The 20714-nt window shown below is 36.7% G+C and overlaps 1 long non-coding RNA gene across 2 annotated transcripts; it reads right to left on the bottom strand.

Annotated features, from left to right (window-relative positions):
* Positions 1–15890: 15890 nt before the first annotated feature.
* LOC149184000 (uncharacterized) lies at positions 15891–16753 on the bottom strand. Of its 2 annotated transcripts, none has more exons than XR_016257736.1 (4): positions 16445–16753; positions 16294–16358; positions 16180–16209; positions 15891–16086 (listed from the first exon to the last, which is right to left on the bottom strand). It is a non-coding gene; the product is annotated as an uncharacterized LOC149184000 (long non-coding RNA). The 2 variants fall into 2 exon arrangements; XR_016257737.1 differs by having other exon boundaries at positions 16456–16753.
* Positions 16754–20714: the final 3961 nt, after the last annotated feature.

The raw sequence follows: 20714 nt of genomic DNA, 5'->3' as shown, positions 1-20714 counted from the left end.
CAAAACAGGCGAAACTGAATTTGAAATCCTACAGCTTACAACAGAGCAGCAAGTCCTGTTGTGTAACTGATATTTAGCACTGTTTGTAAGGTTTGGTCAACATGCAGCATGTATGTTAACGATAAATTTGGAGAAATCAGATATTCGGTATGTGCTTCTTATGTTTCTTTGGTGACTTTGTATTCCCGCATATAAAAAGAACAGATAGTACCGTTGAAGGAGGCGTACAGTTACCATGGGCTCTTCACCTACTGATATAATTTATGAATCCCATATGCACAATTTCATATTTATCCTACTTTGATTTCATTAGCCTGTTTTATTTGACTAACAGATCCTGAGTTAAGCTGAATATGTATACTGTTCTCATCATCGACCTTGCCTTTATTCCTTGTCTCTTTATCAGTGTGTGCACTGTATCCTCTTTTGACTTTATTAATAAAAGCGCACTTCAGCTAATTTCTGTGTATACCTTTTACAATAATGAGATTCTGAAGGGTATTCAACCTTGATATTACTGTGTCGACATGGCTACTTTCGTGTGGTGAACAGCCAGTACGCGCACTGGGAAATATATGCAATTGGTGGGAGCGTAAACCCAATAATTTACCGTGAAGGCAACAGATTCATAGCGCCCGGAACAACGTGACCAAGATCTTATTGGCGCTGCAAGAGGCATTCATTCTAAAATTTCAATGCATGTTAGTTCCTAGCGTATACCTGCTTTAGTTGTCGTAGTAAATTCTTCTAAATCATTTGCTGTCGTTCTCTCAGGTCCATCGAAAGCACACGTATTTCATGTGAAGGTTTTTAACGGATACTAGTTGACCAAGAAAAGCTGTTAGTATGGAATTCTTTGATTTGTAATTCTTTATCGGTGATTTCTCAGAATCTGCCAAAGGGTCGCCATTATTTCCATCACGACTACCGCCCAGGGATCGGTAATTTTCAACTTTCTACCTTCAATCTAAGCATAAAAGTCACTACTCATCATTACTCATCATATATTGTATATCAGCAGAATACACCAACATATTCTTAAGCATATCAGATCAGTGTACTCACCAAACGGATTAACACACTCACAGTTTAGGATAGATGTAAAGACAGTTCACGGCACAGAAATAAAACGTCCAACATATAATAAGATAGCTCGCCAACTTTTCCAAGGACTTACCCCACAAGCGCCCGTGTCAGCGTGGGATCTATTGTGGTACCCACACCAATAAGGCCGCCAAGAATAGCAAACTGTAACTTGTTTTGCTCAGCATAAACTGAAATTATTCTTGAAAGGATGGGCGTACACTTGATGTTGTCACTTATGCTTTTAGATGCCACTGATTGGAAGACTTTTCACATAACCTCGGTGTGTATTTTATTGGAAGTCTTTCAACATTCTTTACAGACCAGACTCAGGATCAGATACAGGGCTCGCACAATACGTAATCTACAACAGGAGTTCCGCAAAAGGCACAGGGAAAGACTTTATAATGGAAGAGGAAGAGTCGCCTCGAGCTGCTCCAGAAGATGCCTTGTCAGGAACCGCACTACGAAGCCCTCAAATGCCCAGTCGTCTACAGTTCAGTTCAGTTCTCGCGTTGGGTTCACCATTTTTCCTTCAATATTTAGCACTTCACAATTGTATATAGTGCAAGTTAAGTTCGGTTATAGATATACAGTGAAATGAGTGAACTTACAAGTTCATACACCAGTCACAACCAGAGAAATAATAGCATAGATTTCCAAGGAACAGTGAACCTGATATAGCGCTGTCCAGAAATGCTTGTCTCCACTCCAGTCTTGGTCATCCAAAGCCGGCAGCTCTCGCCCAGTCCCCACATCTACATAGTCTCAACCAGGCAAATTCTCTACTGGAGGAAATGATTGGCCGGGGTTTCGATCCTGTAGCAGAGTCGTTTGTTCTTCAATACAACGTGCACGGTCTACGAGCTAGCAACCACGCCACGCAGAGTCTCAGTCCACTTTCACCGCACCGTGGTTATGCAACATTCATTCTCTTCCACAAAACAGCGTTCAACATTTAACGCAGTATTCAATTAGTTCAATTCGCATAATAAAGTTTGCTCAAACGCAGAGGGTTCACGGTCCCAGCATTCAATAAACGCAGACATTCAATGTACAGAAGATAGAGTTTAATTAATAAATCAACCAGAGGGATAGAGAATCGACAGAGAATTCAATCTTTAACATCTGTATATGGTCAGCGCTGAAACATCAAATAGCTCTATACATTCTTAGATGGTTATTCTCAAACTGTGAATGTTATAATCCAAATCACCATGTTGCAGCAGAATAAGAAGTACAAGCCAGACACAGCGAAAGAGGTCATCAGTTTCCCATCAACAACTTCAAAAAATGGAGCAGAGCAATCAATATCTGACGATGAACCTGGGCGCATTATGGCAGGGTAGGAGTTACAAATATATGAGTGCTGCGTATGGAGCGTTTCAAGCACTGAAATTTCAGCAACGTATGGGAGAGAGCAGCGTTTTGTTTGCAGGGGGACCAGCTACAGGAGCAGCATAGCAAAAGTAATAGGCCAGTGGAATAATAGTGAGTCGCAGGGGAATAATGATGCTTTCAAGTCAGTGGAAGCGTCAAAGCTGCCAGGATTTTCTATTTGGGTTATTGTGCACAGAGAATGCAGCTAAAATGTGGCTGAAAGGATTTCAAAATAGAGAATTTAAGTCACAGAGGACCAGGACTGCTCACAGCAGAGGAATGGCAGCACTGATAGAGGTAACCACCTCTATTGTAAGAAATGCTCAGAAAAGTATAATCAGGAGGAGAGCATTGGTTTACAGAGGCCACAGAAACAGGTGGCTCACACTTGAGCAGGGCAGGAGATCGCCCGCTCTGATACCATGTTAAACTCACATGGACAGCAAGACAGATATAAAAGATAAAACATGCAATTCATTTTTTTGTTAACATGAGATATACATTTATAGTACAACATATGACTCTTGGGTTTCAGATCCCAAGGTCTCTTGGACTGCTTTTGTCCATTTAACTTCCACACTAACCCATTTAGGATTAGGTGTCCAACAGTCCACGTAGGCGATTCAATGAAGATGTATTGCTGGGTTTATGGGTGGTTGGTTGTTCTTGGGTAGATTCATTGAGGTTACAATGCGGGTTTACTGGCTCTCTTCGGAAAACTGTGGTTATTTTCCAATGTTGTCTTCTTTTTGCATCTCCTTCTCTATCAGACTGGTTTCCCCTCTGTTGAGGCAGTCTCAGATATAGTTAAATGACAACAAGCCGAGATACGCTGTGGTCCTTCACTACCAGAACACCTTTGTAAATACCTTTTTATTTTCTTTTAATGGATTACTCTTACTTTAAAAATATATATATATATATATATATATATATATATATATATTTTATTTATATATTTTTAGAGATTTCACGATTACCCCTCAATATATTTTTAATCATTTAATAAAGTTTTTTTTAAATACTTTAGGTTTCCTAAACACTCCAGCAGTTAAACATACGTTTTCTTGTCATTGATCCCTGTCCACACCAGATATTCCACTTAATTTTGCAATCTCATTGCTCACCATTACAATAATTTTTTGGATTTGACCAACCCACTAATCACCGCAACACGTTTTTTCCCTTACCGATCTCACTAGTTCGCACGTGAGAAAACATTCATTCTCTCGTGGCAAGATGAGGTTGGCAAAGTATTCCGTGGGCACCTTTGGAACGCTGCACAAGGACGGAAAACTCGGGTGTGACCTGAACAACCGCTCCGGCCAGTTCGCGCGTGAGAAAACAATTCTTCTCTCGTGGACGAGTGTCAAGATGAGGTTGGCAAAGTATTCCGTGGGCACCTTTGGAAAGCTGCTGAATGTTCGATCCCTTTCGACGGAAAACTCGGGTGTGACCTGAAGAGTACGTTGAAGCTGAAATCTCAAATACTATACCAGCAACGACGACTACTAATACAGGCATTGCATAGTTCTGTACAGATTTTGTATTTAGATTTTATTGGGATTTAGTATCAGTATAGATTTATTTTAAATCTGTATTTAAAATGAGTAAAGTTAATTTTTTATATAAATAAATATTATTTAAATGTATAGATTTATTTTTAAAGTAAAGTTAATTTTTTATATAAATAAATATTATTTAAATGTATAGATTTATTTTTAATATGGATTTAAAATGAGTAGAAAATATTTAATTTTTTTTTATGAGTTGATATTATTTAAATGTTTTATATGGTTATTTAATTTATTTATTTTTATTTTTAAATTTATTTATTTATTTTTATTTTGGTAGATACGAACAAAATTTTAACTTTCATGACGGACATTTTTTTTATTTTTATGAGTAGACATTATTTAAATGTTTTGTATAGTTATTTAATTTATTTTTTTTAGATTTTTTTTTTGGCAAATATGAACAAAATTTTAATTTTCATGAGGGACATTCTTACACATCATACTGGGTTATAGAATGAGCCTCAATTATACCAATATATATCCATCTTAAATACGGATCCAAGATGAATTGAGTGGGATCCAATTTTTTCACTTGCAAATTTTTTTATTAGCAGACATTATTTAAATGTTTTGTATAATTATTTAATTTTTTTTTGCTACAAAATTTCAACTTTGATGATGTACAATTAGGCTTACACATCATACTAGGTTGTAGAGGCTTCTGGAGAAGCTAAAAAATGCTAAAGGTACAAAAAAATAGTAATTAGAACAATAAATATGATTAAGTTTATATAACCAAATGTCGTTTATTTTGTTTAATTATCAATTTATAGTTATATTTCTCATTATTTCCTTCATCTCAATCATTTAAACATAATATATCAAGAACTATATAAAAACAAATAATTTTTATATATTGATATTATAAACTTTAATTTTTATTTTTTTTGCTCAAGCAAGAGACGTGCCTTCTTATCATTAAATCAAACTAGAATTACAATTTGTACATACTCCATCTCTCTAAATGGTCACCGTCAAAAAGGAAAATGCTCATCTAAAGCTTATCCCTCCGATTCACAAGAATTACCCACCCAACCCTTTTTGAAAACATCCACTTTAAGTCACCGGGCATCTCAGGTCCTATGAGTCCTCCCCATGTGTAACCACCCAAACCAACCCTTCCTATCTTTCGATCGCTGCCATTCAATTTTTTCTTTTGATCTAATGGCCTAGATATCCTTCGCACCATGAAGAGGTAAGACGATTAACCCTCGGCCTCCACCAAACTACTCACTCGGTCCGAAGTGTTGATCTGCCATGCTCCATCGGACGGCGGAGCCGGATATCGCGCGCCCGAAGCTGACGAACTTTAGAGAGCGATGAGTGTGGTTTTTGGACCGTGCCCTCCTCCACGTGTCATGCTCAGTATGGCATTGCTGCCAAATTTCCGAAACCACCTTTGTCATGAAAGTGGTGCGATCGCTCCAAAACCACTTTAGTAGCGGTTTTGACTTCTGCCACTAAAAAATTGGGTGATGTTATTGCTTGAACCGCTGCCTTTTCTTGTTACTTGTAACATTCCTTCAGTCTGAGAAGCTCTGTCGCCCTTCACTGAGAATATTCCGGATTGTAGTCCGCTTGACTGCTAAGGCCAACCCTGGCTCACCTTCCATTGTAAACCTCTCTGTCCAAAAATGTGAAACCCTCTGACTTCTATCCATTACAAGTTGGATTTTTTCATTTTGCTCCTATACACTTCTTTGTCCTCCTTTGACTGGTTATGACATAGTTTTCTCAGGTTTCTGTGCACCATTGCATTCCACTCCATTAAAATTGCGTTGTCCTTGTAGTTGACATCTTGGTTCGCTAGAATGTCTGCCAATTTGTTGGCCTTTCTCCACACATGAATGAATCTAAGAGTACGTAGTTCCTGTAGATGTACCTAGATTTTATGGAGAACCTGAGTTAACCTCTAGTGTTTTGTAACCTTTTCCGGCCCTGTTCCATTACTGATTCTCTTGGCTACTTTGATCACTAACTCTGAATCCGCTTCTGTTATGACATTTTGGCAATTGTTCTGTATCAGAAATTCTAAGCATTGTTCTAACGCCATTAGTTCTGCCATGTTGTTGGTGGCTTTTCCTAAGTTACCATGGAAGAGGGAGATTATGCTACCAGTATCATCCCTAAGAACTCCCCCAAAGCCAGCCTCCCCCGGGTTGCCTTTAGAAGCTCCATCGATGTTGAACTTTAAAAACCTTCAGGGGGAGGATGCCAGAATTCCTCCATTTTTCCTCTCATGCTTATTTCTTGTCTAGTCCTTATGGAATAAGCCCCTGCATGCCTAACTGCTGGAGAATTCTTAACTCTACTTCTGAGGGAGGATTTTTGGGAAGATCTCTTACTGTGGTACTAACTGTCTCCTTAAGTTGTTTTAAGATCAGCTCTGCCAGACGAAGAGAGGCATTCTTTACCTCTTTGAATATTCTTTTGTTTCTTTCTTTCCACACAATCCATATAATGAAACTTGGCAAGAGATTCCAGGCAGAATTGAGAACTTCAAAATCCGAAAAATTATTCCTCTAGTTGTTTAGAGTGTTAGTAATACTTTCTTTGTCTCTATCACTCTCATTGAAGATGTTGGTAAAAAAAATCCCATATCCTAGCGGTGAAAATGCAGCGGTTGAGAAGATGTTCCATAGTCTCCTCTTGGCCCTCACAAAGTTGGAATCTGGAGGGTCCCGGCATACCCCTTTTTTTAAGGTTGTCCCAGGTTAGAATTTTTCTGTGGTGAACTAACCAGATGAAGAGTTTGATTTTCATCCATCTTTTGTGCCTCCATATCTTCTGCCAAGTTTTATTTGGAGCTTGGGGTTCCTGATAAAGGAGAATACCTTTAGCCTCCTTGATATTAAAGTTGCCCTCTTTGTTGTTACCCCATCTCAATTGGTCCTGCCCTTCAGTTACTAAAATCATCCTTTGATCCAGCATCCTCTTAAGGGACTCTGCTTTACTGTTGAGGGTTCTATCTTCTCTGCCCTCTATTACTTTCCATTTTCTCCATTTTCCTTCATTATGTGAATTCTCCCAATAGTATTTCACCTTTGCCAATCCTTGTTTGTCTATCTCATGCTTGAGGCCCAAAAATTCTTCCTTCAGTAGATTAGGTTCTTGTTGCCATTTGTCCTCCCAGAAAAGTGCTAGATCTTCATCTTTGATTTCCCAAAAACTGTTTTTTTGAACCACTCCTCTATTCTCCCAGGCTTTGTTCCATATGGGAGAGCCTTTCACTGTTCCTGACATATGTATGATATCAAAATCCAGCCAAGCATTGGCATATTTTTCCTTCCAGATGCTTGCCCATTGAGCTTTAGGATCCTTAACACATCTCCACCAAAGTTTGGCTCCTAGCGCCTTGCTGAGAATATCTAGATTATCCAAACCTAGGTCCCCTTGGATCTTGGGTTTACAGATCTTGTCCCATGAGACTAAAGCCCATTTTTTCCTTGTTTCCTCTTTGCCCCAAAGAAAATCTCGTTGAATATTCCTAAATTGCTGCAAGACTCCTATTAGAGCTGGGAGGGCTGATAGCATAAAGATTGGGATAGCTTGGAGTACAGCCTTAGAAAGAACTAGTCTACCGGCTAAATTTAAAGATCTGATTGTCCATTTCCTGACCTTACCTTGAATTTTAATTGTTAACGGATCCCATATGCTCTTGTGCTGGGGTTTAGCTGTAAGAGGAACTCCCAAATACTTAGAGGGAAGGGATTCTCTTTGAAAGCCTAAAATTCTGGAGACATTTCTCTGGATGGCAATATGAGTGTTAAAGAAAAAGATTTTTGATTTGGAAAGATTGACTTCCATGCTTGTAGCCTTAGCGAAGTCATTCAAAATTTGTTTGTAAGCAAGTGCTTCCTTAATTGTGGGAATTCCTTGTAACATGGTATCATCTACAAACTGTTGATGAGTCAGAACTTGCCCATTCTCCGAGACTTGGAGTCCTTAAATTCTTCCCATAACTCTTTCATGCTTAATGGACCGCCCCAACCCTTCCATCATGAGGATGAAGAGAAAAGGAGAGAGCAGGTCTCCCTGTCTAAGTCCTCTAGAAGGGAGAAAAAGTTCAGATGGAGAGCCATTCACTGAAATTGAAAAGTTGGATGATGTCACCAGGTCCATGACCCATCTGATCCAATTATTATCAAAACCAAATGTTGTGAGCACTTTTTTGATATATATCCAATTCACTTTGTCATATGCTTTGGCTATGTCCAGTTGCATGATCATACCCGCTCTCTTGTTTCTTGTTAACGAGTGAACCACCTCGTGAGCTTGAATTATATTGTCCAGAATTTGTCTGCCTTCTACATAACCAGTTTGTTCCCCCGAGACAAGTGTGGGCAGCAAGGGTTTGAGTCTGTTAGCCACAACCTTGGAAATTATCTGGTAGACTACATTGCATAAAGCAATGGAACTGTATTTCTCTGGCGTTTGAGCATTATCCTATTTTGGAATAAGGGCAATAAAGGAGGTATCGAGAGCTTTCAAAATGGTCTTGTTCCGCCTAGAATCTTCAACTATCTTTACAATATCCCTTTTTACAATATTCCAGCAGGCTTTGAAGAAATCCACATTGAATCCATCTGGACCTAGAGCCTTGCCATTTTGCATTTCATTGAGGACCCCATTGACCTCCTCTTCAATTACAGGTCTGTTGAGGTTACAATTATCCTTTCTGGATACCAGTCTAGGGATATGTTCAATTAAGTCCTTAATGAAAGGTTCTCTTCCTGAAAAGTTTTCCTTGGCAATGTCACGAAAGTGCTTTACTAACACTGCATCTATCTCCTCATGGGATTGATGAATTTGGCCATCCTCGTCCTTGATCGAAGAGACTCTGTTGTGAGTTCTGTTTGCAATGGTAGATCTATGGAAAAACTTAGTATTGCGTTCTCCTTCTTTTAGCCATATAACCCTAGATTTTTGTTTCCAAAAAATTTCTTCTTGTTTACACAACATTTCCCATTCTTGATGATATTTCTCTTCTAGATCATTTTTGTCTGTATCAAAGCCATCCTTGATCAAAGCTTGATTGAGCTCTAGGATTTTGCTTTCCACAATTTTCTTACTTGTGAAAATATTGCCAAATTCCTTCTTGTTCCAATCCTTTAGCTTCAACTTGATGTGTTTTAATCTTTTATGTAGCAGGAACATAGTTGATCTCTGAATCTGCAAGTCTTCAGCCCACCATTTTCCAATGTTGCTGATGAATTCAGGGTGTCAAAGCCATATATTTTCAAACCTGAACGGTTTGTTTCTTGGGGTGCCAATGCCCTTAATCTCCATCTGAATCGGCCAGTGATCTGAACCTCCAAAAGAAAGAATCCCTGCTATTATTTCCTTGTCTAGAAGCATGAGCTCCTTAAAGATCATGAATTTGTCTAGCTTGGAAGCTACCTGGGAATCCCCTCCTCTTTTGTTGTTCCATGTACATAGACCATTGTTTGTCTCAATGTCCACCAGCGTCATGTTTTCTGAAAAGATTTGGAAAGCTGAGGAATCTTTGTTTGGTACTCTTGTACCCCCTTTTTTCTCCTAGAGAGATCTAATCATGTTGAAGTCTCCTCCTATAACCCACGATATCCTTGCATATCTGCTCCGGAGGTCCACCAAGGAGTCAATAAACCTGATTTTGTCATCTAACCTTTGAGGGCCATAAACATTCATTGCTAGATAAGTGTCTCCATCTCCTACAGGCTGTATAACAACTGATAAATAATTCCTTGATGCCTCCGCATCAATTATTCCTATTTTTTGGGGATTCCAAAGGGTGAGGATACCCCCTGTTGTATTTTCTGCTTTGACTTCTGGAAACTCATATTTGCTGAGCCACTTACTATGGATTTGCCTTAACTTTTGAACATAGCATTTCGTTTCTTGGACAAAAATTATATCCAGAGCTGCCTATTTCATTTTGTTATTTAGCATTCTTTGTTTTCTTTTGTTGCCTAGTCCTCTGATGTTCCAAGTTGTAAACTTCATAATTATTGATTGGTAAAGGAGTAACTGGTTACATCTTTCATCTTACCTGAGTTTATTATGAGCTTGCCACATTCCATTAGTAGCTCATTCTGCTTTTTTCTGCCTCTTTTTTTTCCTAGGTTTCTCGGTGCTAATCCTGGAGTTGTTTTTACTGCTTTCACTCCTTGGTTGCCCTGTCTTTCAATGTTGTTTTCTTCTTCCAAGCCCTTTGCCTGAGTTTTCCATAAGAATAATTGCTTTATTCGATTGCATTCTTCTTGTGGTAGAGATTCTACCCCACCAGTTGTTCCCTTACTCAAGAACCCTTCTAGATCTAGGTTTTCTCTGTCAAGAATCTCTTGTAACTCATTGTCCTCCATTTCCATCTCACTCTGGGTCATTTCCTGATCCATATCCGTCTCTGATTCACTCATCATGATCCCTTTCTGTTTTTCACATACCTGTTCCTGATCCTTTTCTTCTTCCTTCTCCTGCTTATCATAACCATCCTTCATTCTTGATCTTCACCTGTTGTTTCTTCCTCCTCTTCAAGAACATGGAACTGATTTGGCCTCACCTTTTGATCTCCACTTAGGTGTTGCTTTGGTCCTTTTTTGCCACTTTTACCTTTGTGAGCTACTTTGTGAGAGCTATCTGTTTCTTTCATTGTGTTAGGTTTGCTTTTGTTCTCTGCTTTACTGAGAGGGCAGTGTCTGAGAAGGTGCCCGTGTTCATGACATTTACGACATCTAAATGGAATATGTTCGTAGTCAATTGTCTGCACCCATTCCTCATCAAAAACCTCCAATGTGACCTCGTCCGGAAGTGCTCCAGATATATCCATCTGTACGCAGATCCTAGCAAAGGAGGTATATTTTCCCCTCCTTGTAGCTTTAGAAGTTTTGACATACCTTCCTAATTTATTGCCTATAGCAGTTAATGATTCTATTTGCCAATAATCCAGAGGTAGAGAATAGAATCTTACCCAAATCGGGATTGAGGTGAAGGTTTCCCACACTGGTACGAAGTTCATCTTCCGCGGCCGCATATAGAGCCTTGTTGTTGCATAGAAGTAGGGCCCTCCTTCAAACACTCTGTCTTTATCTTCAATATTCGCAAACACCACAGTGAAGAATCCCTTGGAACCTAGATGAAGATCAATGCTTCCTTTAGGCTTCCAGTGGTATCTGATCCATGTTTGTAAAGCTTTTTCAGTGGGCCAAAGTCCCATGAATTTGCATATGATTGCATAAGTCTGCATGTGCTCCCTATGCGCCTGCAGTGCTGGGTCATTTAAAAGAACTCTGGGAGTGATTTCAACTTTGGGCTTGCATGGTCCCTTTTGTTTCATGTCATTTGTTCCATGTTTTTTGTCATTTTCCTCGTCTTTTGTGCCATCATTCTCCTTCGCTTTGTTACTTTATGTTTCCTCTTCCCTATTTTTTCCTCCTTCCTTAGTGTTATCACTGCCTGATTCTGGGGGTTTCTTGCCCTTTTTGGCCACTGCCTCTTTGTAGGAGTGGAGCTCCCTCCTCTACATCCGTCTATGGAGAAAACCGCTACAGAAACCCACAACCCTAGTTTTCCGCTCTTCCCCGGCTTCCGATATTATAAACTTTATTTTAAAATATAGTGAATATTTTAATAAAATAATTTTTATATATTTATATTATAAACTTTATTTTAAAATATAGTAAATATTTTAATAAATTATTATGAATTGTTTTTAAGTGTAGTTTTTCTATTAATAAAATTTTCAAAATTGTTTCTTTATCGAATTTTTAATAAATTTTTATTAATTGTTTTTTAATATACAATTTTTCTATTAATAAAATTTTAAAGTTGCTTATTTATCCATTTATAGTTATATTACTCATTATTTCAATATAGTAAATATTTTAATAAATTATTATTAATTTTTTTTAAATAAAATTTTCAAAATTGTTTATTTATCGAATTTTTGAGTAAATTATTATTAATTGTTTTTAAGTATATGATTTTTCCTTATAATTATATTACTCATTATTTCAATATAGTAAATATTTTAGTAGATTATTATTAATTGTTTCTAAGTATATAGTTTTTCTATTAATAAAATTTTCAAAATTGTTTATTATCGAATTTTGGAATAAATTATTTTTAACTGTTTTTAAATATATGATTTTTCTGTTAATAAAATTTTCAAGTTGTTTGTTGCTTATTTATCCATTTATAGTTATATTACTCATTATTTGAGTTATCTCAATCATTTAAACATAATATATCAATGAAAATTTTGAAGTTATTTATTTAAGGCATTTTTGAATAAATTATTATTAATTGTTTTTAAGTATGATTATAAAAATTTTAAGTTGTTTATTTATCAATTTATAGCTATATTTATTTATCAATTTATAGTTATATTACTATTAACTATAATATATCAAAAACTATCTAAAAAATAGAATTTTTATATGTTTATATTATAAACTTTATTTTTTTATATGTTTATATTATAAATCTTATTTAAAAAATATAGTTAATTTTTTAATAAATTATTATTAATTGTTTTTTTAGTATATGGGACTTTTATTAATAAAAATTTCAAATTTTTAAATAAATCATTATTAATTTTTTTAGTATATGGTTTTTTTTATTAATAAAAATTTTAAATTTCAAATTATAGGTTTATATTATATATATTTTGTTTTAAAATATAATTAATTTTTGAATAAATTATTATTAATTATTTTCAAGTTATGGTTTTTCTATTAATAAAAATGTTCACATAATCTACATGCTTTAATTACGATAAGCTCTTGTTCCTGTATTAGTATAGCTTGATTACAGTGATATCACAACTCTTACATATTACTGATATAAGCTCAATGGCTCAATGTAAGGATATAATTGGATTTTTTTTATTTTTTTTCAAAAAAATGGTTCATTCTCTACCTTGGATTAGGATAGATCATACGAGATTATTTTTCTCTAGCTTGGATTAGGATAGATCATACGAGATTATTTTTCTCTAGCTTGGATTAGGATAGATCATACGAGATTATTTTTCTGTGGATGTAGCACCACTGTGTCCAGCCCAGATTATTTATGTGTCCAGCCCAGTCCAGCCCAGATTATTTTACTGATATAAGCTCAATGGCTCAATGTAAGGATATAATTAGTTTTTTTTTTTTTTTTTTTTCAAAAAATGGTTCATTCTCTAGCTCAGATTAAGATTCTCTAGCTCAGATTAAGATCGATCAGACTAGATTATTTTTCTGTAGATGTAGCACAGATTAAGATCGATCAGACTAGATTATTTTTCTGTAGATGTAGCACCAATGTGTCCAGCTCAGATTATTTATGTGTCCAGCCCAGATTATTCAGATTAAGATCGATCAGACTAGATTATTTTTATTTATGTGTCCAGCCCAGATTATTCAGATTAAGATCGATCAGACTAGATTATTTTTCTGTAGATGTAGCACCAATGTGTCCAGCTCAGATTATTTATGTGTCCAGCCCAGATTATTTTAGCTCAGATTAGGATCGATCAGACCAGATTATTTTTGTGTCCAGCCCAGATTATTTTAGCTCAGATTAGGATCGATCAGACCAGATTATTTTTCTGTGGATGTAGCATTCTGTGGATGTATAATCTGTGGATGTGGATGTATAATCTGTGGATGTAGCATTCTGTGGATGTAGCACCAATGTGTCTAGGGTAGGCCTTAAAAAAATTAAAAAAACAAGTTGTTTATTTATTGAATTTTTGAATAGGCCTTAAAAAAATTAAAAAAACAAGTTGTTTATTTATTGAATTTTTGAATAAATTATTATTAATTGTTTTTAAGTATGATTTTTCTATTAATAAAATTTTTGAGTTGTTTATTTATCCATTTATAGTTATAGTTATTTTCGAGTTGTTTATTTATCCATTTATAGTTATTTTCGAGTTGTTTATTTATCAATTTATAGCTATATTTATTTATCAATTTATAGTTATATTACTCATTATTTCAGTTATCTCGATCATTCAAACATAATATATCAAAAACTATTTAAAAACATAGAATTTTTATATGTTTATATTATAAATTTTATTTTAAAATATAGTTAATTTTTTAACAAATTATTATTAGAATGGGTGAGGCATGAGCATTTCTTTCGTTGGCCTTGAGCCAGTGGAACGCTGTAAGTCAGACAAGTCTGTCGTTTCTGGGCTGGACATGGTCTTGACACGTAAGAACTGACCGCGATAAGGTCATTGTCAAACTGACTCTCTTGACGCCTAAGAACCGACCCCGATAGTCATTGTCAAACTGACTCTCTGAAAATTGAGAGACTGGAAATAAGAAACTGGAAATTGAGAAGCTTGGGAGAGAAATGGACGTAATAATCTGAAAAGCTCAGGGGAGAAGTGGACATAATAACCGTTAATAACAATTCTCTTCTCATGGGAGGGAGGAGTGGTCTTCCTAATTGAGTTTCTCCTAGTCGAGTTTGTGTACTGGATTGCAATATAACAGATAAGTGTTTTAAACTTTCTTTTTCTTTAAAAATGTAAATTCACTGTAAAAGTAAAGAAAGTAGAACAAGAAACTCTTCATGGGTGAAACAAGAAATTTATGAAAATCTTTTATTTGTCTGAGAATGTGTATACAGACTAAATGTGTGAATCAAGTTGTATCTTGCTGGATGTCTAGCCATATACATGCAACTTAAATTTGGTATTAAAATTAAATTTACTTGTCTTCTTTGTGTGTCTGAGATAATGAGCATAGACGAAATTTGAGTATCAAATTATATCAGAAATTTCCTGACAATTTTCATTTCGCTACAGAATGTGTAGCGAAGATAATCATTATGAGTATTTACTTAGAATTAGTGATAGGAACCATCAGGGTAACGGGTTGTGAAAAACTTGGTTTAAGAAAACTCAAACGGTTGTCGCTACAGAATGCGTAGCGAAGATAATCATTATGAGTATTTACTTAGAATTAGTGGTAGGAACCATCAGGGTAATGGGTTGTGTAAATAAGAGCAGAATGGCTGAGAACTGGTTAAACCTTAGAGCAACAAACCAAAATATGTTGAGGATTGGTCTCGAACTCGGGTCTGTGTAGGATCAAGTACCGCAAGGGTAGGACCATAACCCAAAAGGAATCAGCTCTCGTCGTTCTACCGGGCACGATGACTGGGTGAGGAATTAAGACGTAAAAAGGAAACTCGGGACCATCTTTCTTATGGGAAACTAAATAAAGAATTTGAGCATAGTTATGTGTCCTATAGCCGAAACTCTCAGTGAAAAAACAATGAATAACTACATATAAGCAAGCTTGATAATATGCTTCAGAAAAACAATCATGGAGGCTATGTAAACCTTTATACAAAGAACGAAAGCATAAAGTAAAACTCAATACTAATATGTTCAGTATGCAACGTAAATGAAGGAAGATAGAAAACAAAACATAGAGAAAATCTTTCCATTCTATCACCTATCGATATGTGTAAGACAGACATTAATCATGTCAGTTTGGCCGGCGGCTTGCTGTACATTAAAAAACCCAAATTATCCTAGTATGAAAAATGACAGAACTAAGGATAATAATTGTAAATATAAGATAAATAGGCTAGAATTTCACTATACATTAAGAGGCCGAAGCAGATAACAATCGAATTAGGAAATGCCTGAACGAGCACAGTTCTACATGACCAAAAAATTAAATAATTAAAATTCCCAGTCGGAACGCAAAGAAACGAGAATTCTATTCATATATATATGTATCAAATATTCAGTATTTTACATATAATGCATCAGGTCAAAAAGACCCTAGAGCTAGTAAACCCTCATGCCAATGTAACCAGAGAGCTAAAAACCCCACAAACTGTTGAAACAGGATTTCGTAAAAACAACCCTAGAGGGCCTTAACCCGTATATACTTTCATAATCTGTAAGGAAGACAAGAGAAAAAACTGGTGTCGAAAGGGTTTAAAGGTGGAAGAAAGCTGGAGGAAAACATAAAAGAAAGGTGCTAGTCAAAATTTGGAACTTGACAAACCCTAAGTGATGAACGTCCACGAACAGTTCTAGAGAACCAGCCTGCAAAAGAGAGAACATAGGGTTTAGTGGCAACCTTACATGCAGAAAGCCAAGCTAAAAAAAGGATTAAGGACTTAGAGGAAAATTACTTGCCTTATGGGTGGCAGCCGTTGTCGTTCATTCCTAAAAACAAAAAAAAAGAAGTGCTCAATAGGAGTTCTTAAGCATAAAAGGAACTACAAGATGGCAGAAGTTGGGCTCTGTTACATGAGGATTCATCGTTGTGTTCTTTCCTCCCAACAACCATTGCTTAAGCTTGAGCTTGATGACGACTGCGAAGAGCTAAGACAATTAGTACCAAAAAATATAAAGACGGCGTAAGAATGAAAACTGTAGAAGAAATTAATAGTAAAAGGACCATTTTTGCACTTGCAAGCATTGGGTAGCCAATGCAGAGTCCAAACCCTAGCTCCAAGAATAGTTGCAGAGCTCAAACGCTTCCGGTGAAACTGTGGAATGACTGGTCGGGGTAGTTGAGGCAGTAGCTGGTTACCTTAATTGTCCTATCGCAATCCTAGTCGTTGCATTTGGCCGTAGCTAGCGAGATCGATGGTGAAATCTGGGACATGTGTCCCACATGGCAGACCATGTGTAATTGCGCCTGTACTCTGAGTAGTTGAGAGAGTTCCAAGGGTAACTCTCGATGACCTTGGGTTCCAATTGAGGTTAAGTAGTGCGACTGTGAAACCCTTACACATATGCCTTCGAGTCATATGAACCTTAGAACGGTGCCCCTGTATTGGAACCAGTACAAGAACGAATGTTTAATAACCTGTTTGGGGTGACTCTGATTAATACGAGTATTTATTTGAGTAAACATGCTAAAGGAAAAGTGAAAATTTGGATGGTTAATAATCCATATTTAAATATTTTTAGTTTTAGTTTTATTTTTGTATATGGTTAATACATGTCACAAGTGATATCACAGCATCATGGTTTCGACACTATGGCTTGAATGGGAAATATGGAATAATAAAATATTTATGTTGCACAGAGGAAGAAGAAGCATGAAGAGAGGAGTTGGAACCAATCAACTTGGGAGAATACCAGCAGGGTCTGAATCTTTACTTTTTACAGGAGCCAACTCATAAATGTGGGTGCAGTTGGGGGAGGAGACTCACAATAACACAAAAACAATGTTACTTGAAACAGTTCAACAATTGCACACTGAGATGGAAAATTTGAGGGTTGATAATGAGACGTTGAGGTCAGAACAAGAAAGAATTACGAATATCCTCTCACATAGACATAATAAAAGGAATCCAAATCCCAGTTTGGATGATGGAAATAAAGCAAAGGAACACCGAGAGAGGGAGGATCATCCAGAAATTGAGGGAGGCTGAATGGATAATGAAGAAGGTTCAAAAAATGTATGGGCATTCCGGACTAGGTATGGGAATTATGAGTTTGTTGTGGTTCATTTTGGTTTGAATAATGCTCCAACTACTTTCATGTGTTTGATGAATAATGTGTTACATCCTTATCTGGACAAGTTTGTGATAGTATTCATTGATGACATATTGATATATTATAAGAATGAGGAAGAGCATGTAGAACATCTAGCAACAGTTTTAAAATTTTTGAGAGAACTCAATTGTATGCCAAGCTTAGTAACTCTAGTTTATTTCAGTTAGAAGTTCATTACATGGGGCATGTGGTTTCCAAGGAAGGTATAGTAGTGGACCCAAAAAATATCAGAGCTATCATGGAGTGGGAAACTCCTAGGAATGTGGATGAGGTCATATCATTTATGGGATTAGCAAGTTATTACAAGAGGTTCATCAGGAACTTCTCACAGATTGTTTATCCTATTACATCCTTGTAGTGAAAAGGAATGAAGTTTGAATGGATAAGCAGAACTACGTGATGCATGATCTTGAGTTGACAAATATCATCCATGCCTTGAAGATGTGGAGACATTGTCTTCTTGGTAGGAGGTTCATCTTAATGAGTGATCACAGTGAGTTGAGGTACTTGTTTGATCAACTTAATCTGAATTCCAGGCAAGCTAGGTGGTTGGCTACTCTCAGTGAGTTTGACTTCGAGATCAGGTTAGTCAAAAGAAAAACAGGGTTGCAGATTCTCTTAGCAGGAGAGTACAGGCAAAGCACATTGCAGATATGAGTTCATATGGGACATACTTGCAGGGAGGACATCAAGATGACATGTACCACAAGCTTAAGCACAAGTTATAATAGCACGGTATAGGTGAACATAATATGGATTATCATCTCACAACATATGGTTTGGTCATATTTAGGGACATGGTCTATGTTCCAGACAACAGTGAGCTCAAGAAGCTTATCTTGAGGGAATTTCATGTCAAGCCATATTCAGCTCACCTGAGATTATCATAAGACATTGATAGTGGTTAAGAAGTTCTACCATTGGTCAAACTTGAAGAAAGAGGTGGCAGAGTTTTTTGTGAGGCGTTTCGATTGTCAACAAGTAAAAGAAGTGTGTAAGCATCCAGGTGGTCTATTGCAGCCAATTCTGATTTCGACATGGAAATGGGAGGTCATTTCGATGGACTTCATTACAGGTTTTCTGAGGACATCGAGACAACATGATTCCACTATGTTTGTGGTTGACAACTTGACCAAGGTATCTCACTTCGTTCAAATGAAGTCGACGAATCTAGCTAGTGAGGTAGCCCGGGTCTTCATCAAGGGGATAATGAGGTTACATGGTATTCCTGAGAAGATTGTGTCAGATAGAGATGCCAAGTTCACTTCTAGGTTTTGGAAATATTTGTTTGTAGGTTTGGGGACAAAGTTGGCCTTTAGTAAAACTTATCATCTGCATACAAATGGACAGACAGAGAGAGCCAATAGGATTCTTAAGTACATGTTAAGGATGTATGGCATGCATTACCAACGGAAGTGGGAATAGTATCTTCCACTGGTGGAGTTTTCGTATAACAATGACTATCAAAAATCTTTGAAGATGAGTCTATTTGAGGCACTTTATGGGTAGAGTTGTAATAATCCCATCGGTTGGAGTGATCTGGTGAATAGGGTATTAATTGGACTAAATATGTTGGGAGAGATGGAATAAGAAATATAGGTTCTCAAGAAGAATCTAAAGGAAACGCAGGACAAGTAGAAGAGTTATGCAGATCAATACATGGTATTTAAGGAGTTTCAAGTTGGGGAACATGTGTATTTGAACATCAGTACCAAGAGGAGCTCCTTGAGGATTGGATCATGTGCCAAGATGACACCTTGATATTGTGGGCCTTTTGAGATATTTGAGAGAATTGGACTAGTGGCCTACTGACTTGCACTACCTTCGACAGTGAAATTCCACGACGTTTTCCATCTGTCGTTGCTTAAGAAGTATGTGAAATATGTTGATCATGTGATTGAATGGTCTATATTGTAGGTGGAACCTCAATGCATTTTGCAGCGAAATATGCTCATGCTCCGGAATTGAGCACGTTAAAGTGGAGTGGAAGAATTTTGGGCCTTGTGAAGCTACATGGGAGATGGTTGATCAGATGTGGGCTATATCCTTCTCTATTCCCTGGTTGAGCGGGTGTACTCTGGTATATGTGTTTTATGTTGTGTTTTGGTTGTCTATATATGCATATGTATGTAAATATTGCATCGAGTTGTGTTATAAAGCTCCAATAATGGTATGTTGGTTATGTCTTCAGTAGATGGATAAGATGTAAATGATGCATCGAGTTGTGTTATAAATATCCATGGGTAGCCTATGTTTTGTTGGTTTATAGGTGTTATTGAACACCAAGGACATTGTTCCCCCAAGGGGGAGGGGTTAGCAATAGCCCCTGGTTGATTTCCTATGTAAATAAAAATAATACCAAGATCATGGGACACATATTCCAAGATGAATGTTCAACAAAACATAGCAATGGGGATCAATTGTGACTAAATAATGGCTATGGAAATTTTCAAAGTCACTGGAAAAGGCAAAGTGGAAATAATTGGTATTTATTTATGAAAACAAATGAAAATAGGAGAAAAGAGAGATGAAAGGTCACAAATTTGCATGAGGAGTAAATTGAAGGAAAAATGAAGCAAAATGAAGAAAATAAAGGCCTCAATGATACAAAGGATTTTGAGGATTAGTTTACAACCTTTTGTCAGTTCAATTTTGGAGCCTTTTTCTATTCTTTCATTCTCTCATACTCTTGCGCACATAGAGAAATCTTGGAGCATGCTTGGAGCACTTTAGTATTCAATTGGATTGGATAAAGAAGGCAAAGGAAATAGAAAAGGTGCAAGGGAATAGTTGGATCAGTAGCTACAGTTGGATTTCTTTGCATTTAACATGTTGCCTGTGTGACTTCCTTAATGATTTAAGGATGCATGGTAGATGCATGTGGTTTTCTGGTTACACATTATCAATGGCATGGAGGATTGGTTGGATTGATAATGGCTTTAACATTGGCTTGCCATTTCCTGGATAGCCATGGTGTTGTGGGTTTTTCCACTTGATTGTTTTCTGGTTGGTGCTCATAATTCCTTATGGTTGTGGGTTGGAACAAACGCTCTGGAAGCCCTAGAAAAACTTGGGTTGAGTTACTAATCCTGAATCCTAGGTTTGGACAAACACTCTGGAGACCTTGGTGGGTTGAGTTACTAGTCCCTAGAGTCGGGTTG

The sequence above is a fragment of the Pinus tabuliformis genome, chromosome 3_2, assembly GCF_031772625.1.
Source record: "Pinus tabuliformis cultivar Carrire ecotype Pingquan chromosome 3_2, CPIR1, whole genome shotgun sequence".
NCBI classification, from domain to species: domain Eukaryota; kingdom Viridiplantae; phylum Streptophyta; class Pinopsida; order Pinales; family Pinaceae; genus Pinus; species Pinus tabuliformis.
This window is presented reverse-complemented; position numbering and strand designations above follow the sequence as displayed.